Source organism: Equus asinus, chromosome 20 (genome assembly GCF_041296235.1).
Source record: "Equus asinus isolate D_3611 breed Donkey chromosome 20, EquAss-T2T_v2, whole genome shotgun sequence".
Classification (NCBI taxonomy): domain Eukaryota; kingdom Metazoa; phylum Chordata; class Mammalia; order Perissodactyla; family Equidae; genus Equus; species Equus asinus.
The window spans coordinates 48,156,937-48,178,375 of NC_091809.1; the positions used below are offsets into that span (position 1 = coordinate 48,156,937).

Here is a 21,439-nt window from a genome sequence, read left to right on the forward strand (position 1 = left end):
AGAAAGATTGGCACAGATGTTAGCTTAGCGGCAATCTTCCTCAAGCAAAAAGAGGACAATTGGCAGCAGATGTCAGCTCAAGGCCAATCATCCTCACCAAAAAAAAGAAAAAAAAGACAATAGAAATCCTTCTTTATTGAAGGGAGGTGAAGGCCTTACTTTGTCCTAAGGTCAGCCAACCGCCTGCTCAGGCCTGCCTCACTTTACCTATGGCATCGCGCACACACATTTCCTGTCTCTGCATCTCCTGAAGAAGCCTGCAGTTCTTTCCCTCTGCCTCCTCTGCTTTCTTTTTCTCTCATCTTTGTTCTTTTCCAAAAGAACTCTCCCTCCTGGGTTTCCTCACTGGCACAGGAGCTCTGCAAAAGCCAAATGACACCAAATGATGTCTCCAGCTGGTGGTAATGATCGGGCTCTGGCTGAACTGCAATCACAATGCTCAGAGCTGAAGACAGAACTCAGCTGTCCTGGGCGGGATGCTCGCTTTCCCTCTGTGTCTCTGTCTCTCTCTCCATCTTTCCCTCTACCTGTCTGTCTGTCTGTTTCTTTTACACACACATCCGCATACTGCATCCCACACATTTCTATTCATACACATGTCCGTGCACATATAATGTACACATGCAAATTCACATACACGGTGTAAACGCACAGACATGGATGCTGGTTTGTGTGTGCAAAGACATATCCCCGTGTGGATACAGATGCAGACACAGCTTCATTTAGCAACAACCCTCCCTCTCCCCTTAATTAACCCCGCCTTCTTTCCCAGAGTGCTGGATTCACCCGTTAGGGGGCCAGGTATCTGGAAAACTAGTGCATTTCAATCCCGGAGACACTGCGAACCCGTCCAAACGTCTGGAGACTAGCTGACGGCAATAGAGGTGGGGGAGGAGAAGGAAGTTGTGTCTGGAGCATTTTCTTTGAAGGGGGCAAATCAAACCCCTCCCCCCGTGTTCCATTTCTCTGCAGCCTCCTGCAGCTTGTTTCATTCCATATTGTGTGAGCTCTGAGGGGCTGTCCAATTTGAGGAACAATAACTATAAAGTCATTTGCAGGGCCCTGCTGTGGCACCGTGTCTGAGTGGCCTGGCTGCGTACTGCACTGACTCCGAGGAACTGACCCTCACTACGGGCCTTGCAAACGGTTCCCCTCCACTATCACGGGGCCCCTGGCCCCCAACCCACGTTCCTTGAATCCTCAGCGTGAACCCTTCAGTTGTGGCTCTGGGACTTCAGAGAAAGACTAGGGTGGGCTCATCCTGGGCAAGGAACGGAGAGGTCTAGGTGGCAGGCAATGACCCCAGAGAATGTTTGGGAGTAGCGGGCCCCCCTGAGGCAGATGAAGGAAGGTACCTGGAGAAATCTTTCTCCTCTCTTAGTATGGCATGTAGCTCGAGTCTGGAGGCTGAACGCCCTACAAAAACCTATGACTTATTGGGGCCGGCCCAGTGGTGCAGCGGTTAAGTTCACACGTTCCGCTTCTCGGCGGCCCGGGGTTCGCTGGTTCGGATCCCGGGTGCGGACATGGCACTGCTTGGCAGCCATGCTGTGGTAGGCGTCCCACGTATAAACTAGAGGAAGATGGGCACAGATGTTAGCTCAGAGCCAGGCTTCCTCAGCAAAAAGAGGAGGACTGGCAGTAGTTAGCTGAGGGCTAATCTTCCTCCAAAAAAAAAAACAACCTATGACTTATTGCCAGGAGCTTCAGGGCTGCATTTAAAAAAACCCGGCTATTGGAACCCCTTTACAAAAGTAATTCTGAATAGATGTCCCCTTCACAGGTCAATTGGCCCATCACCCAGTCTTATGAGAGAATTCTCCCTTCCTCAGACGAGAGCTCCTAGGAGGGTCTCTGCTCCTTGAAAGTACCACTCAGCCTCCCTCTGTCACTATTCCAATGATAGAAATCTCTTTCATTTTATACTTTTCAAAGCACTTTCACATCCATTAGCCCATTAATTGATTCCTTCATTGTACACATTTATTGAACACATGAGGCACTTCAAATCTTTTTAGAGTAAGCAGGATCTCGATAAACATATGCATACATAGTGAGTAGCCACAAAGTGCAAGTTGCTCTGATGGGCACCATGGGGAGTGAGGAGGATTCTGCACAGACAAAGGAGGGGCGGCCTTCAAAGAGAACCCCCCTCCCAACGCTCTGTAAACCAGACAGCAAACCCATTATGCCAGTTTTGCAAATGTGTAAACTGAGGGCTGGTGAGGTTCGAAGACTTGCTTATGGTCATGAAATTGCTTAGAGGCGGATCCTGACGCACCTCCTGATTAGAATTGAATGAGCCCTCCCATTCCGTTTTCTGCAATGCTGCTTTCCAGAAAGTTCTTCCTGTGGTCAGATCTCCCCTTTCCTTCTTCTTTTCTTGGCATCTCTGGAATAAGCTGTCTCAAAGGAAAAATAGTCACATTGCAATTCTTTCTGGACCCACATATATATTGCTTCAGGGACAAGAAGAAAAAAATTTTGTCTTCTCTATTTCCATAAGAAGGTCAGCGAGACTGAGCAGTTGTTTGCATTTCATATGCAGCCTCTCCAAGGACTTTCATTTTCTCCAGCAGAGCCCTAGGGTGGGCCAGGCGGGCCGGCTGGGCGCAGCATCTACCGTACACAGCATTGAGGACAGCGTCTTCCTCCATCCCAGCCTTTCCTCACAGATCGAGAATATGAAGGAGGTCGCCCTCTCAGAAGGTTGGCATTGCTGCCCTCCCATAATCTTGCCTCTGTCTCTGTTCTAAGGAAAGACGTGTGTGTGTGTGTGTGTGTGTGTGTTTTCAAGGGATACGTGACACAGCTTCAAGGTTGAAGGAGGAAGTAATGTAGCTGTTTTCCTCTCTGTACATGTCATCTTGTCAAAAATTCTGAGCCTCTTCAAGCCCCAGGACCTCCTCAAGTAAGGTCACAGTGTCAACCCACGAGCAGCGGGAACAGCCGCAGGAATGACAATGGAGCTGCCTGGACAGCTTCATGGGGCTCTGGCCTCCAGTGCCCTTGCTGCCGGCCTGTGCACAGGATGCCTGGCTCTCAGGAGAGCTGCTCTGGGGCAGGCGGGGCACCTCTGGAGCAACGCCTGTCACCTGCTTGCTCAGGTCATAGGGACAGAATGGCCCAGCCTCCTGTCCCTCTGGAGCAAAGGGCAAGTTCTTGGTTGCAAGCAGGCAAAACTGGCTCTGAGTAAGAGAAAGAGGGCTCTTTGGGGAGGATATCAGGGGCCTGCTAAATGTTTGGAAGGCTGCCTGACTAGGCTGAGAAATGGTCAAGCACTAGGCGGTCCTGGAGAGCAGGAGGCAGAGAGGACAACAATTGCTTTTAAGCAGATGTCTGGCCAGGACATCACCCTGCTGATGCATGGGGCGGCCACGGCCTCTGGCAGCCACACTGTATGGCCACTGTCACTGGACACCTCTTCCCTGCGACCCCCTCTCCAGGGCCAAGGGTCCTGTAGCTCCACTGTCTGTGCCTTACCCACCCCAGAGCTGGGGACCCAGGTGGGAGCAGGTGACTGGGTGGGCCCAGGCCACATCCCAGGGGTGGGGAGTGGGCGAGTCTGGGTCTGTCTTTTTGTTGTGGGACATGGGACAGAGAGACGGAAGACATACGTCCATGAGAGAGATGCTGAAGATCTGGCACTTCTTTGTGGGAGAATTAAGTGGAGGAACGAGACTGAAAGAGGCTTAATAACTCTTTTTAAATAACTGAAAGGTTTTCCTTGCTCTCAGAGCATGATGGACAGATGGCAAATGGAGAATGAAGTGGGCCTGAAGCACTGCAGGCGAGTGGGGATTAGACGTGGGAAGGGGTTTCCTGGCAGCGAGGGGGCTTCTGGGCCCTGGGGTGGATGACTATAGGGTGCTGGGTCCTTGCCATGGGGAGTAAGGGAGATCCCTCAGGCTTTCTCTTTCCCTCCTGCCTCGCCCCCCACCCCTTGGAGGCCTGTTTGCTCTCTCACAGGGTCTAGGGCAGCATCCTTTCCTGGAGATACATGGAGGGGCTTGATGACGGAGGGCAGGTGGGCAGTGGCTGAAGGATGGGGTTCTTTATTTCTGAGAAAGTGAAAGAAGATACTATTAGGACTTTCACCTTTAGCCCCAAGAAAAACGAGACCAGGAGGAAGCTCCCAGCTTGGAAAGACAGCATTCTCTAAGCCAGAAAACACAAATGCCGTCCCACCTGGGGGATCCCAAGGGCATCCCAGAGTGTCTCAAGCCATCTAGGAAAGAGGCATGCCCAAGGGCCCACTCTTGCCCAGAATATGCACGCTCAGTTTCCTGTCCCTTTAAAGCACTCCCCGCCTGCCACCATGGCCCACATGGAAATGGGCCAGCCCAGCAGCTCTCAGAGGAGCCGAGCAATAAATGATGAGCATCTCCCCTGAACTCATCTCCCCATGCCCGGTGTTTAAAGTGAATTGAAACGAATATCTGATAAATGAATAAACCTGTAAATGGAATCAAAAACCTTATGAACCTGAAGGAGAAATAGGAGTCCCAGGTCTGTTAAGTCTAAATTGAATAAATCTGATCAACTCCCTGACAATTTCTGCCAACGCTCCTGAAGAAGAGGGAGAGGAGGGGTGAGCAGAGACGGGGCAGAGGAGGGGGACAGTGAGGGAGGGAGGGCGAGGCAGGAATCGCTGCAGTAATTAAGCTATCACCCTGAGCCAACAGAGAAGGCCCAGGCGGCCCCCAGCTTCACTCAGTTTGACTGAATAAGTAGATGACATTAGGAGGCACTTGCAAGACTGGCTGCTCCTATGTGTCTGCCCCAGAGGACACCTTTGGAGAACAATTAGAAATTTGTACAAAGCGGGGCCAAAGTCCCACTTTGGACCTTTTTCGGGGAGGGACTGTGGAAGAATGGCAGCCTGTAACTTAGCTACTAGGCCTAGGTGAGATTAGCTACTGGGGGTGGGAGTCCTCTGTGCGTGGGAGGTGGTGGGGTAGCAGGTATTGGAGGTAGGGAAGTCACATTCAGAACGAGCTCAGAACAGAGATGGGGCCAGACAACTCCTCCCTTGCTCTCCATTGACCTCTACCACTTTCTACCGATTGTGTTGGGCAAATTACTTTCTGTAGTGGTTTTAAAACATGGCTACAAAATTCGTTAACACTCATCCCAGTGAAGGTGGTGGTGGTGGTGGTAGTGGTGGTTGGGGGGTGGAGAGGGTTTATGTTCTCTCTTCTTGAGTATACGTGGGTTTGTGACTGTGTAGACCAATACAGAGTGGTGGCATTGATGCTGTGTGACTTTCAAGGCCCTGTTGGAAAAGGTCATGCAGCTTCTGCCTGATTCTCTTGGGATACTCTCTCTCGGGGAAGCCAGGCGCTATGTAGGAAATTCAGTTAGCCCGAGATTGCCATGCTGGAGAAGTGGTCCAGGCCACAGTCCAGCCGAGCTCCCAGCTGACAGCCAGCATTGATGCCTGGCTGTGCCAATGAACTCTGTTGTCCATCCAACCTAGTGGAGCCTTGGATGCCTGCAAGCCTAGCGCACATCTGACAACAACGGCCCCCACCCCAAGACCTTCCCAAACTCCTGACCTGCAAAATTATGAGCCCAGAAAATGGTTTTATAAGCTGCTACATTCTGGAACAATTTCTTAATAATAACCAAAACACTTCTCCTCTTCAGTCTCAATTTTCTTCTTTAAAATAAAGGGATAGACTTGACAATTTTTAAATCTATATTTTGCAAATTATAAGTAGTAGATGAACATGGTATTTTTCAAAAGAGTTCAAACAGCACGAAAAGATAAAAACAGAAATTAAGCAATTTCCTTCCCTACTCTTGAGTTCTTCCCACTACTGGGAGGTAACTACAGATCCTTTCAGAAATGTTTTATGTGATTGCAACATATACAATTTATACCTTTGAAAGCTACACACAGAGTTATAACATACATAATGTTTTGTAATTTGCTTTTGTCATTTACTAATACAGATTGGAGATATTTCCATATCAATGTATACACACACTTACCTCATTCTTTTTATGGCTGCATAGTATTCCATGGCATGGCTGACAATTTGTTTCCCCAGTCCCTATTGTTGAATGAGTTGTTTCTAGGTTGGTTGGTTGGTTGGCTTTTGCTATTGTAGTACTGCAACAAACATTCTTTTACACTTATTTATGCCTCCTTATACAAGTGTATTTGTAGGTTAAATTCCTAGAACTAGAATTCCTGGGTCAATGGATATATGCATTTAAAACCTGATAGTTATTGTCGAAGTTGACTTCTAAAGAGGTGGCCCAAATTCATATCCCACCAAAGAGAGGGCTAGTTTCTTGCTGTCCTCATGATCTTGCAAGTTTTGCCAATCTTCTAGAAGAAAAATGGTGTCCTGTTTTTAAGTTTTCATGCCTTTAATTGTGAGGTTGAAAATTTTTTATACGTGTATCGATGATTTTTAATTCTTTTTTTTCCTTTGAACAGCTTATTTATACACTTTGCCAATTCTATAGGTTTTTCATCTTTTTCTTTAAATGGATTTGTAAGAGCTTTTCTTACATAAACTTTTTGCTATTGTACGTTGCAAGGATTTTTCCTACTAAACTTAATTGTTTTTTGACCTTATTAAAGGTGTTTTTGTGTATAGACAATTTTATTTTTTATGACATTAAATTTATCAATCTTTTGAAGAAATAGCTTTTGAGATGCATTGTGTTTTCAAAGGTCTTCCCTACTCCAGGATCATAAAATAAAATCATAAAATAAATTATGCATATTTTCTTCCAGATATCATATTTTACATTAAAATATTGATCTATTTGGATTTTATTTTTGGTATAAGGAGTAAGATAGGGATTCAATTTTACTGTTTATAAATAGTTAGACTAGTGCTGTCCAATAGAAATACATTGCAAGCTACATATGTAATTTAAAACATTCTACTACCTATATTTAAAAATGTAAAAAGAAACAGGTGGAAGAAATCATAATAAGGTATATTATTTAACCCACCATATACAAAATATGATTTCAACATATAACCTATATAAATATTATAAATGAGTTATTTTACATTTCTTTTTTCATGCCAAGTCTTCAAAATCCAGTTTATATTTCGGGCTAGCCACATTTCAAGTACACAACAACCAGGTGTGGCTAGTGGCTACCATATTGGACAGCACAGGGTTAAACGATAACCCCAAAAACATTTGCCAAGCCCTCTTCCCTCTCTTGATTTGAAATGCCACCTCTATCAGACGCTACATTATTTTGTGTATTTAGGCCTGTTTTTGATCTCTGTTCTTTTCCATGGAAATGTATCTCCCTTCTCAACCCAGTAATAGGCTATTTTGATTACGAGAGCTTTAAAATATTTTTAATACCTTGTGGAACACTTCTTCCACCTTATTCTTTTTGCTTAGAGTTTTTCTGGCTCTTCCAGTTTAGTTCTTTCTCTAGATCGGCATTAATATCTAATATTAGATATTATCTAATACTATAATTATACTATGCTATAATATATACTATATATTATATTACTATAGTATAGTATATTACTATACTATACTATACTATAATACAATTATACTATGTTATAGATACTATCTGTACTCTATTACACTATACTACGGATAATATAATATTGATCCTACATAATATTTAATATAAGATAGACATTAATATCTAATAGTATATTATTTTGAATAGCAAACAAGCTATATTGTTGGTAATGACTGGGGTCATAATGGATTCTGGGCCAGAAAGTGGACTTCTAAGGGCCCATCCTCTGTAAATTTCACTGACTCCACTTTGCTGCCCACAGAAGGAAAGCAGGGGCTGGTGGTGGCCACATCCTCTGACCAGTGTGGTGGGCTCATTTGTGCTGTGTTTGGAACATGTGTCCCCACCAACTGGGTGACCTCCCAGCTGGCAGAGGAGCCCGTGTGTGTGGCGTTAAGATGCATGGTTAGGAAATCTTCAGTGGCAATAGTTTAGAAAGTCCTCCACACTAGAATTGCTGGGGAGGCTGGCTGGGAGGAGGAACCGTCCTTGTTCCCTGGGGATGAGTGTCTTGAAGATAAGTAAGAGGAGAGTTGGAGTGGGAAGAAAGGAGGAATGAAGGGCTAAGATGAGAGGAAAAGGGATGGGCAGGGGGAAGCAAGGAGAAGAGAAGGAGAGGGGAGGGTAGAGGAAGAAAGAAGGGAAGGTGAGGGAAGAGAGGAAGAGGGGCGCAGAAGAAGGTTTTTAACAGGACAGAGGAGGCTGACAGAGATCGGGGGAAGGGGGGTGTTGAATCTGAGGAGGAGAGAGATCTCTGCTGGAGAGGGAGAGACCAAGGCTCCAGCGAACCTGGTGGGGCAGGCTGGGGAGGCCTGGAGCATCTGGGACCTCTCATCACCAGACCTCTTGTCAAGGCAGCCTCATGACCATGGCGGACAGGAGTCTCCAAAGAGTAGACAGGAGGGCTCTGATCTACAGATGTAGGGGTGTCCCTGGAGACAGGGTTAAGGGTCTCTGGGGCAGCTTGGTCACCTGCCTGATTGCCAGAGTCCCATTGTGCCAGGAGCCCAGAGCAAAGGCTGACAAGCCCAACTTCCAACAGTGCCCGTGGTTGGAATGTAGCGAGTCTTCTTTCCCCTTGAGACTGGACTGTCCGGGGTGGGAGAGAAACAAGGAGGATGGATGGGTGAAGCTGCACTCACACGGAGGCAGAAGGGTGAGGGCTCATCAAAGACTCAGTCCCTGATACCACTCCATGTGACTGTCTTGTTGGTTAAAAGCAATGGGATGTCTCCAGGCTTCTTTCAAGAGAAGGGAATGGCCTCACCCTCAAACAGCCCTCTGGACTCTCAGGGTCGCCTCTCCTACTGGGATCCTCACACCAAACCGGGACATCCGGAAGGACAGGCAAGTTCTCTGCAGATTGCACCGAGGGAAGCTGAGGCCCGGAGGGACAATCCCACTCACCCACAGCCACCCAGCAGGCCAGCGGCAGGCCCAGAACAGAAACCTGGCCTCTCCCATCCTGTTTGAACGCCCTTGCCAGTTATTTTCTTGTTCCTTCTCTGTCTAGAGAAGCAGAAAGAAGAATGTCAGGCATTGACTCTGAGCCACTGGATTTTCAAGGAGTCACAGGGTCACACTGAGACGGAAACAAAAGGGAAAAAAACCCATCTTCACAGTTTCCAGGAGATGTGCAGCCTGTCTCCACAGACTGCTTGCTCCTCATCACAACTGCGACAAAATGCTATTTTCCTTTCAGTGGTGTGCACAGGTGCCAATCCAAATGAATATTATTCACACACTTCTGTCCAAACACTGTGAAGTCTTCAAAGGTTGATTAAACCTCTGACATTGTTGCTTTATTTCTCCTGCACTCCCCGCCAGGTGAAGACCTCCCTCCTGTGACCTCACCCCTCCTACTCCTCTGTCCTTCTCCATGCATCCCCCTTCCCACACGGAATTCAGGTGTCCCAGGAGAGGATGGTGTCTGGTCTCCTTGGGAGTGGGGAATGGCGGGGAGCCTGGCTTGGCTTTGTTTACTGAGGGATCAGGACGCAGGGTACAGTGAGGGCACCTTGTGTGTGATGGGGGCTGCTGGTGGGGGCACTGAAGGGTGGGGAAAGTGAGGGATTTGACTTTGATTACCCAGCAAAAAATCCATTTCCTGCTAGTAATGACTGGCTGGTGCATATTGGAAATCACAGCCTCCCTGCTCGGCTCTCCCCATGTCATTAGTCCCCAGTGGAGCGATGTCTCATTGGAAATCACACCTGGGGAAATGAGGCGCGATGTGCAGCTCGACAGACCTGCCTTCTCTTTGCAGCCTGACAGTGGCGACTTGGAGGTGCCCCGCACTGCCCAGGTTCCCTGGATAACCCACGAGATCCAGTAACACCGGATCGTTCTTCAGGTTTCCTTAATCTTACTTCTCTTCAGAGGTGGGGGGTGGGGAGGGGCGGGGCTCCAAGTCTTAAAACATCGCGGTACCACCTACAGCGCTTCACAGAGTGCCTGGTGCCCAGGAATGTTGGGCTATGAAGTCAGTGCAGGAGGGTGACAGCTTGAAAGAGCAAGGGGCCCTCCAAAGGCCATTCCCTTTTTTTGGAAACAGAATCCCATTTCCTCTGAGGAGCCACGCCTTTCCTATCCCAATCCAGAGGTTTGGGTGGGCTCCTCTCTGTACCTTCTACCCCACCTTCAGGGATGGACGTACCACCAAACATTGGCCAATCAACATTTGACTATAGCGATTTATCTAAGGATCAGTGTGGAAACCCAAGCGCAATGCTGGGATACTCATGGGAAAGAGGCGTTCTTTCTACCTAGAGCTGCCAAATTGATTACAGGTAAGACTGCGGCCACACTTGACTATCTTGACACCACATGGAACGACCCCACAGTGGCTAATAAAGACCCAAGAAAGTGGAGACACATATACAATCATCTGATTTACAGCAAATGCTCCACTCTAATTCAGTGGGGGGGAAGGATGTCCTTTTTAATAAATGGTGTGGGGTTAATTGGATATTCATGTAGAAAAAATGAACCTTGACCTCTGCCTCACGCCATTCACAAAAAATTAATGCACGAAGGATCATAGATCTAAATATGAAAGCTAAAACAATCACGTTTTCTTACAAAGGGGAATATATTCATGCCTCTGAGAGAGAATTTTCTTCAACAGGATATACACACCCACTCACACACACACATACAACTAAACATAAAGTACATGTTAAATCAGACTTTATTAAGGTTAAGAACTTCTATTCACAAAAAGATACTGTGAAGAGAGAGAAGAAGCAGGCCAAAGATGGAGACAAGATATTTGAAACTTATATATCAGAAACAGGACTACAATATTCAGAATATATAAAGAACTCCTACAAACCAGTAAGCAAACGACAGACAAACCAATTAAAAAATGCTAGTGGGGGTGTAAGTTGAGATAACTGCTCAGAAAACTATTCTGAAGTATCTATTAAGACAGCCTACATACTCTCTATTTTCTAGCAACTCCACTCTTGAGTATATATACCCAACAGAAATGAGTGCTTTTGTCCACCAAAAGATGTGTACAAAAATGCTCATAGCAGCTTTATTCATAGTAGACCAAACTGGAAACAATCTATGTGTTTATCAACAATAATTTGTGGTATATCCATATAATGGAATACTGCACAGCAATGAAAAAGAACAAACTCCTGTTACGCACAGCAAGAAGCATGAATTCCACGATCATAATCTTGACTGAGCCAAGTCAGCCACACAAGAACACCTACTGTGTGATTCAATTTACATGAAATCAAGATAGGAAAGACTAAGCTATGGTGATAGACGTCAGCTCAGTGGCTATTGTTAAGGGGTTATTGATTACAGTGGGGCAAAAGAAAGCCTTATGGGGTGCTGGAAATTCTATATCTTGATCTGGGTGGTGACTTTGTGTGTAGGAAATTACTGATGTGTGCACTTCAGTACCTTTACTGTATGTAAGTTATACTCCAATTTAAGACCAAGGATAGTGAAGAGAAGGAAGAGACTGAATCTTATGATATCATTTGAGCACCTAGACCCAGCCATGCCTGAAGCTAAACATTCCTGGGCCTCTTGGGAGCCAATTAATTCCCTTCTTTGGCTTGAGTCAGTTTGTGCTTGGTTTTCTCTCACTTACTACTAGAATTGTCCTCACCACTATCATCTGCCCGCTTCCAGGTCAGAGCATTCCTCCTTCAGCCTCAGCAGATGTGGGAAGTCCTACATGTAATGGGTTGCCAGGCAAGCAAGTTCCTCAATCTCTTTCTGGTTCTACTAGGAGTATGCCATGGGGCAGGAATCCAACATCTGTGTGCCTCAGTTTCTCACTGGTAAAATGAAGCTGATAATAGCACCTACCTCATACAGCAGGTCAGGTCCCTGTGTGGAGTCTCAAACACCTTCTGTTCTTCTTTCTGGTCCTCATTTAATTAATGTGTGTGACTCTAACTCCCATGGGGACAAGGATTGCTCACAACCATATTTCTAGTGTCGGCGCCACCCCTGGGGTTTGTAGAGTCCTAGGCAAATGTTCTTTGTGAGGCCTCTGTCTATATAATCAATTTGAGTCACACAAAATCAGTGTGTCAGCACCATTCTGGCAGGCCCATCATGTGGGACTCCATGAAAGAAATACTGCCACGGCTGGAGGGAGGGGTCTGTTCACCAGTGCCCACTCCTGGAAGAGATTCCATACATAGGTGAGTCTCCTCGGAGCATCTGGTCAACCCCATGTATGTGTGCGTGTCTGGGAGTCGGGTGGGGAGGTGGGCTGGAAGCTCAGGGGATGCTCTGAAGGGGAGAAATAGGGATGGAGCTCATGTAGGAGACAGGTTTCCCACCTGGACAGCATTGCCAGCTCCAGCAGCTACCAGGCACCATAGAGAGACTCAGAAAAGTCACAGGAAGACTCTCCAAAGCCCAGGGCCTTGGGGGACAGGCCCCTTTTGCGGGGGTCTCAGGTCAGGACTGCCCCATGGAGCATCTGGCACATCAGTAGTCCTCAATCCATGTCGTTTGAATAAATGAGTGAATGAAAGAGTTCATGAGGATTCTAAACACGTGGTGAGTGGTGAGTAGTGTGGGTGGTTGTATTATTGTCCCTGAGAGGAAGGAGCCCTCCTTGCTCCCATGCCCTGCAAAGCAAACAGTCGGGGAATGGGGTCTTGTGACTGTGGATGGAGTGGGTCAGCCTCTCACAGGGTCAGGCTTGGGAACAGTCCCATTGTGGTCCTGTCAGAGAGCACAGATTCCCAAGGAGGAACAAAGGGGCCTGGAAATCAGGCCAGGGAGGAAAATGTCCTTGGGGGTTATTTAGCGTTTGTTAATTGGTCACCTCGTTAGCTGCCCCTCTGCAGCCTGATTCTAGCAAGTGAGCTCCTAGCAGGGAGGGGGCCGCCCTGGCCAAACCCGGCTCCGCAGACTCGGTAATAAGGACGGAGCAATTACGGGGACTTCCAGAGCCAATTCCGTGCGGAGCGCGCCAGGCCGGGCTTTGTCCTGCCGAGAAGAGGAAAAGGTCAGCGTGCTCCGTGGGAGGAGAAAAAAAGACCCTTCACAGCGCAAGAGCCGGCCCGAGGGAGGGAGACAAAGAGAAGGAGGGCTCTGTGGAGGTGAAAAACTAAAGAAAGAATGACATTTGGAAGCGCCTCAGAACGAGGAGAGGAGAAGAATGAAATAAAAATTACAAGAGAGAAAGAGCCGGTGAACAAACCAAGAGAGATGGGGGGATAGCTCTGGAAAGCAGCTGGCGAGGCGGCCCAGCGAGGGGCTGCCTGCGTAAGCTGAGCCCATCATAAACCCTCTCTCGGCCTCAGTTTCCCCATCTGTAAATGGAGGAGCTCTCTAGGTGTGACCCTCTGTGGGTCTCTGATTCTGTGCCTGTGCCGGCATGTGAAATGGAGGGAGGTGGGGCTGAAGGCATTACTAGGAATGCTAATTTCTGCTATTCCCCCTGACAGGAGCTGAGGCTTCCGGGGACGTCCTGGGGGCGCAGCGGTTAAGTGCGCACGTTGGGCTTCTTGGCAGCCTGGAGTTCGCCGGTTTGGATCCCCGGTGCGGACACGGCACTGCTTGGCAAGCCATGCTGTGGTAGGCAACCCACTATATAGAGGAAGATGGGTGTGGATGTTAGCTCAGGGCCAGTCTTCCTCAATAAATAAATAAATAGCGCTGCTCCCTGAACATTCCTCCACTTGTCCCACCCTCTTGGTGAAACCATGTGACTAGATCTGCTCAATGAGCCGTGAGCAGCTCATGTCGCCTTTCAAGGCTGAAGCATAGAAGAGCGAACAAATGACCTTTTAGCTGTCTCCTCCCTGGGGTGACAAATTCCAAAGCCTGGGTCCCCGAGTGACCAAGTGGAGCAGAGACCTCCACCCACGCATGTGGAATAAGTGTCATGAATGAGAAGTAAACCTCTGTTGTCTGTAAGACTCTGCCATGTGAGCTTGTTCCCTTCAGAAGCATAACCATCTGTTTTGCCCAACGCACAGCTGAGTTCAGACCCTCAGGAATGTTCTTCTGGGCACTTGCACAGCTTCCTAAGGGCAATTCTGTCTCCTGGGTCACCCTTTCTGGCTCAGCTGCCTCACTGCTACTGATCTGATATGTGTATCCTTCTTACATACCCTCAGTGGTTCTCCAGGGCCCACCAACTGGTGAAAAGCCAGCTCCTTCAGGGCTGCGTACAGACCCTGCAAGTTCAGTTTCAGACCCAACTGAGAGTTACGTAGTCTGGAGGGAAAGAGAAAGAGAAGCAGAGGTGAAGGACGTGAGTCACCCTATTTGCAGAGGCCCAGAAACCAAGGTGTAGACTTGACAAGCGGGGGTCACGGTCTCTATGGGGCTGGCTGTCTATGCAGTCACTGGCAGTCCTGCTACCTCCCTGCCCCCTGAGTATACTTGTCCGACAAACCCACATCCACTGGGATGAGAGGATGTCTCTTTCTTTGGTGGAATGGAACACACTGAACTGAGAGAAACACTTAGCAATCTTTGCGAGACCTGCTTCTGGATCAGCCCTCTGGGCCTGAGCCCCATGGGATGGAGGGAGGTGCGGGCTCTTTCTTAATCAAGGCATGGGTATATTTCTTTCATAGTATGTGGTCTGCTCCACCAGGACTAGGCCTACAGGAGTTAAGGGGAACCCAGAAAACCATCATGCTCCATTCCTAAATGCCTCAAATGTCACAGGATGGGATTCCTGACTGGGTGGAGCGATTTTCTCCGCCTGGCTTGGCCCAGCCCAGGGAGTCCAGGCACAGGATCAGGCTCTCATGTACTCACTTTCTTCTTCCCTGGGAAGAAGAAAGACATCAACAATAACAAATGCAGGGTCTGTCCACACAGGCACTGGCTTCTGAGTCCACGGGGGAAGAGTGGTACTTTTCTCCTGACCCTTCCTCTTCTTTGTTCCAGAAACCATTTGTCATTGTTCCCAAGAACCCTTTCCTAGGGCCTATCAATAGGCGTGAGTGGGTGTGACACAGGGAAAGGGTTTCTGCGTGAAATCGGGAGACTGAGGCTCCAGGGGGTGAGGTGAGGATGCCCAGCATCCTTCTCCTCCGTCCCTGAGCCCTCGTGTCCTCATCCCCAGAACACCTCCCTCTGCTTCTCTCCTCACCAGCCCAGTCTCTTCCTAGGCTCTGAGTCCTGCTCCAGGATCCTTTGCTTCTCTTTTGCCTGGCTCCCCTCCACCCTTATCACCCGCAGCAGTGGGTATTCATTATTTAAACAACCCATGCCTCTGAAGTCTTATTTATCCAACATCTTTCCACAGCATATGTCAAAATTTACAGTAAGTGCATTCATCCCATAATAAACATTTGGCTTTGCTGGTCTACCGGCAGCAGGGCTAATTAGGGAGAGCGATTCCCTTGTTATCTGAAGGGAGGTCAGACACAGCAATTAGCATCCTTGCATAGCTTTCATAATTGTGACTTTGAGGCTAGGCCCTTTGGTGCCAGGTGGGAAAGAGAAGTTGGCAGGGAGGAAAGGGGAGGCTTCCCCAGCAAGTTCTGGAAAGCCAAAGCTGGGCTTTGAAAAGCAGCCTGACTAGTTTGTTTCCTGGGCTCCCAAGACTCTGCCTGCAGTCTGGGCTCCCTGCTTGCCTCTCCCCTCCCAAGCAGGTCCCAGTCCTGAGAATATTTTCTCCCACTCACACCTGTCTGCCTCTCCATGGGCATTCAAGAGGACATTTCCACTTGAAAATCTTGTCATTGCTTCAAATCGAAGGCATCCAAACCAAGTGGACACATCTAACAATCAGCACTTTAGGATTTGAGAGAAGCTTAAAGGTCATCTGGTTCATCTCTCACCTCCTGCCCTTGATTGTCTCTGTGGAGCCTCTACCAAACACTTGCTCAGCTTCCATGGGGTGCTGTGGGACATCCCTTCCCTGGGGAGGAAGGAGCTCAGGGTTCCAGCCTGGGCTGGGTTCTCTAGGAGCAAGAATGAGTTATGGGCATGGCTGGGGCTGATTCCTGGGTGCTGCATGTTCCTTCCCTGGCCAATGCAAACTTGGAGACTAAGAAGTTCAACGGGGAAGGTCCCAGGGAACATGTAGAGAGCCAGGTCGAGATCTGAAGCAAAAAGTGATGAGAGAGAGCAGGCAGGAGCAATGCGGGTCAAGAGGAATGCTGTTTAGGAGTTCCCAAGACCACTCTCAGGTTCAATCGTTCACTAGAAGGACTCACAGAATTCAGCAAAACTGTTAAACTTGCAGTTAGAGTTTATCACAGCAAAATGATGCAAATTACAATCAGCGACAGAAAAAAGCACATAGATAGGGTCCAGGCACGAGCTTCCAGCGGGCCCCTCCCAATGGAGTCATCCAGACAGTGCTTACTTCTCCCGGCAACAAAATGTGGCAACACTCACAAGTATTGCCAACCAGGGACACTTACCTTCACCCTGGTATCTAGTTTTATTGGGGTCAGTCATGTAGTCATGGGACGCCTGCCTGGGGAGCCTTAGTCTTCAGCCCTTCCAGAGGCCAAGCTGCTATTGAGTGGCCCACGGCCTCCAGGTAAAGAAAGACTCTTACCAGGCAGACATTCCAAGGGCTTAGAGGTTGCCTCCCAGGAGCGAGGCAAGGGCCAAACGTTTCTTACCTAGAAAGATATCCAATCCAATGAGGAAGCCAAGGAAGTGTTAGGAGGGCAGCCCCAGAGGGCATGGAGGTGTAGGTCTGCCTGAGAAAAAACCAGTTACCTTTGCCCCTCCCATTTCCTCAGGGACAGGTTGGGGTGAGCACCAGCATCTGAGCCCAGAGAAAGCCTTGTGGTGCCCTCTCCATCTGGGATACGCTGGTCTCCAAGGAAGAAGTCTGAGAGAGGAAGCCGACTGTGGTGGAAGGTCAACAAACACTAGGGTGGGGAGTGTTGGGCTAAGGCATGGAGCTCCTCAGATACGCATCCCCAGCGAACAGAACTTTGCCATTGAGAGGCAGTAAGTGCATTGAGGTTCCAGAATTAGATGAGCCTGGGTTTGAAAGCCTGTCTCTACCGCTTCCCAGCTTTGTTGCTTGGGTAAATTATGGAACCTCTTTGAGACCAGGTTTTCTCATCTGTCCAAGGAGGGTGGTCACTGTTCCTGTGTCACTGGGCTGTGGTGCAGTTTGCATGAGATGAACGTGACATAAACAGTAGCTATCTTCATTCTCATCATCATTAGCTCTTGAAGCAGAGTTCATCTTTAGAAGCTTTTGGCTTCTACAAAGTTCTTTCTTATTTTGAGATAAGACCTGTTTTTTCTTTTTTTTTTTTAACAACTTCCTTGTTACACTGGCCCAGCTCTTCATCTCCCCTTTCTGTCAGTGGCACCACTATTTTTTTGAGAACCATCAATTATTCATTCATCTATTCCTTCACTTGTTCATTCGATACATGTTCGTTGACATTTGTCTGTTGATATTGACATTGTGCTAACTGCTATAGTGATAGAAAGAAAAATAAGACACTCGTCGCCCTCGAAGGACTTATGGTTAAGTGAAATAGCAAGCAACTGCATAAAATAAACAGTTAGAACATTTTGTTTGGCAAACGTCTTGAGTCCTTGAGGCATAAAAGGAGGAGGGGCCTGTTTTATCTACTCCTTCACCTCCCAGATGCGCCTTCTCACTTGCCTTTATTCGACTCTTGAGATAGCTTCCAAATTCTCCTTCTTTTCTGTTCTTGTTGCTGTGGGTTCAAGAATTGTAAATAAATTCCATCTCAGGTTGGCGTTCACAACGACTGCCAGCGGTGTCTGAGGGCTGCATTGAGAGGGAGCTGCATCTTGGCCAGTGAGACTGGATAAGATCATCTCTCCGAAGAGAATGTGAATGAAAGCTGTGATCACTGGATAAAGCTGACCTTCTACTGCTGGAGCATACCCAAGGCTCACACCAGACAGACGCCCTCCCTGCATGCAAGCCCTTCATGCGATGCCCTTTCTTTGACTCTCTGTCAGGAAGGGAGATCCACACCCCGTGGGTCACAGTGGTCTCGCTCTTCCTAGAATAATGCCCATTGCTTGACTCCCTGCCTCACGTCAGGTGCGAAGTCTTCACTTTGGATAGTTCTGGGACAGAATTACCCCTTTTACACTTTGGTGTTCTCCTCATCCATCCCCACCCCCAAGCTAGCACAGGTCTGGGCTTGTGGTAGGTGCTGACTGATTGATAGACAGGCATTCCAAGTAATTATAAAAGGCTCGCGGAAACCTTTTGGGTTAGAAATGCCCTTGCCATGAGGCCTCTAGAAAAGGCCTTGGCCAAAACTCTGCAAAGAAACAGTGCGATGTGGACGAGTCACTTGCCCGCTCTCTGCATCTCTGCGGCTTTTACTGAGTCCTTTCTTGCAGCAACACCTCTCTGCTCTTCCCTCCATGCAACCCAAGGCAAAGTTTCTAAGTGGACCTGGGAGTACTCGCAGCCTGGCTGGAGCCCCAGGGATTGGAGTGGAATTAAGCTGTGGATGTGCACTGTGTTAAAACTGCCTTCAAACTGATGATGACTCAGAAAGGAGTGTCTCTGAGGGAAGGGAGGTTTGGGGGCCTCTGGCAGGGAGATGAGAGCTCCATGGAGAAGTCAATGGCAGAGAATTTGAAAGCTGTGATCATTCTACAACCTGACCTGCTCCAGTCCGAGTATAGGGAGACGTGAAGGGTTCCTGGGATGGGGAAATGTGAAGCCAGGGGTAGAGCGCATGAGGAGCTGTCGTGATGAGAGGGCCTGTGGCTACCCACTCCCTAGGAAAGCTGGAAGGGGAGAAGATGACTGGCAGGCCCTTGCTATTAATCTGGAAACAGGGTGCTCAGATCAGTGATAAAGTGAATCCAAAATTTTTGGAGGTTAGCATTCAGGAAATGTTCTTTGAGCGGGCTTCAAAGACTCAGAAGGGAAATGCTGCTGTAAAGTCGTCTCCACAGCCATCCATCATCCATTCCTTCAATAGCAGGTTCTGAACAGCTATTAGGTGCCAAGAATGGTGTCAGGCACCAGGGACACAGTGAGAAACAAGACACAATCCTTGTTGTGGAGGCTGTAGGATCCATCCAAGACTCTGAAGCATAGGAAACAAGACAGCAAGAAGAAGCAATGAGCTTGGAGAGGTGAGCTGGAGTTAGACAATGAAGTGCCTTGAACACCGCGCTGGAGAACTTAGTTTTTATCGGGTGGGAAACGGGACAGTGAGGAGGGCATTGAAGCTGGGGAAGGATGTTAGAAATGCTGACATGGCAGCAGCGTGGAGGATGCCTCACAAGAGAACAGCTGAAGCCAGGAAAGCCAATGACGAGAAAAGTCCAAGGACTTTCGGGGTAAGACTTGATTTGAGGAATATATAGAAAACTATCCTACTCAAGGAACCATGGGCACTGAGAGAAACCACTCAGTTTTGAGGTGGTATGGAAGCAAGATAAACTAGCAAAGAAGATTGTGACCCCAAATATCAGATTAAAGGAGGAGCAAATTCATTCACCTGCTATGAAAATTCACGTTTCAGTGGTACCACTACAGGCTCTGGGCTCAGACAGACACACAATTTGACATTAACTAGTTATGCAAATTTGACATGTAAATTTACCTCTCTGAGACTCAGTTTCTTTGTCTTTAGAATGGGCTCATAGAGTGGTTCTGAGGCTGAAAAGAAGTAAGATATGTGCAACGCTTAGCATAACGCCTGGAATGAAGCACATTCTCAGTAAGGGTTATTTGTCATATTTATTATTAAGGATCAATTGATAACAGTAACATTTATTGCCCTGGAGTGTCCTTTTCTCAGAAGACTGAAGAAGAAAAAGGGACAGGCTGGTGGGCTAGCCTGTCATGCAGCTATAAGACAGTGCTAAAATCTAGGAGTTGCGCATGGCGAATATGGAAGCAACTCCTGAAGAGGTAAGATGTAATTCTGGAGTCTGAACTAGGTGTCTTTGCCTTGTGCTGTAGGTTTTTCTCCCCTGACTTCTCCGAGAGAACAGTGCCGTGTCTCCTGGCATTCCAGAGGGGATACCGCGGAACGGAAGAGGAGACTTCATGCAACCAGCCTGTTGCCCTGACACCAGCTTTGCACCTTAGTGAAGACACAAAGCACTTTCGTTACAGGTCCCAAGTTAACCAGGCCCGTCTCTCAGTCATCCTTTCTCTCTCTTGCCCTCTCCCTCTCATACACACACATGCTGTCTGTCTTTATTAAAGAGCAAAGGGAAATTCTCTGAGGGGACATACAGCCCTTCTGGGGCTACCTTCTAAAGAGGAGCCAAAAGTGGGTGGGCTGCTGAGCAGACCGCCCTTGAAACCTGCTTTCTTCACCCACTTGGCTACTCCTTCTCCAGGAATCTTTGAGGACAAGGTAGGAGAACTCAGGACTCCAGATTTAGCTACCACAGCCCTGTAACCTCGCTTTTGCCATAATTGTCTCCCAGTGTCCCCACTTTGAGATAACCAGGACTCCACATTGTCTCTCCTTCCACTCCTTGTTCTCTTTTTATCCATCACCATAATCTCCCTTTATGGAGAACTTACTATATGTTAGGAACTATGCTACATACTCTAGTTCATTTAATCCTTACCTATCTCTGTGAGGGAGGTAATACTATTAATCTCATTTTACATATGAAGAAATCAAGGAATAGAGAAGTTAAGCAAATTGTCCAAGGTCATCTAGCTGAAAATTGGCAGAGTCAATATTCAAACTCAGATCCATTTCACGCTAAAGCATGATTGCTTAACCTCAAGACCAGCAGTTCTCAAAGTGTGGCTCATGAATGCCTGGGGTTCCCTAGATCCTTTACAGGGTTCTCTGAGATAAAAAACCATTTTCATGATGTTATTTGCCTTTTTTCACTGTGCTGACATTTGCACTGATGGCTCAAAATCAATAGTGGGTAAAACTGGTAGCTTCTTAGCCCAAACCAAGGCAGAGCCATCATACTGTACTACTAGACATTGTATTTTTCACCAGGACACAATTGCAGGAAAAAAAAGCTACTTTACTTAAGAATGCCCTGACGAAGCAATAAAAATGTAATTTTATTAAATATTGACCCTTGAATATGTGACTATTTAACATTTTGTGTAATAGAATGGGAAATAGGCAAAAATCACGTATGCTAAATATGTTGTCTTAAGGAAAAACACGTGTCATTATTTGAGTTGTGAGCTGAATTATAGCCACTTTTTCATAAAACACCATTTTACTTGAAAGAATGACTGACAGATATTATAAATATCCAGACTTGAATATTTGGAAAATCCAAATACCTGGATTTTTGCAAATGAACACAGTGAGACTATTGCTTCAAGGAAAACAATCAATGGCATTTGTTGTCAATGACAAGATTCATGCTTTCAAGAATATTAGAATTTGGGAAAATTTGAATTTGTACTGTATCAGTCATAGTTTAGTCAGAAGACAGAAACCACATAACAATTTGAATAGGGAAGGTGAAATA

General features: G+C 47.4%; 1 long non-coding RNA gene across 1 annotated transcript in view; it reads left to right on the forward strand.

Moving 5' to 3' along the window:
* LOC123279044 (uncharacterized) overlaps positions 1 to 21,023 on the forward strand; it is a 68,628-nt gene extending 47,605 nt beyond the window's left edge. The window contains exons 3-7 of the long non-coding RNA XR_011495682.1: positions 2,580 to 2,709; positions 9,795 to 9,881; positions 11,684 to 11,746; positions 13,465 to 13,594; positions 19,935 to 21,023. This is a non-coding gene — a long non-coding RNA (uncharacterized lncRNA). The remainder of the gene's footprint in view (positions 1 to 2,579; positions 2,710 to 9,794; positions 9,882 to 11,683; positions 11,747 to 13,464; positions 13,595 to 19,934) is intronic.
* Positions 21,024 to 21,439: the final 416 nt, after the last annotated feature.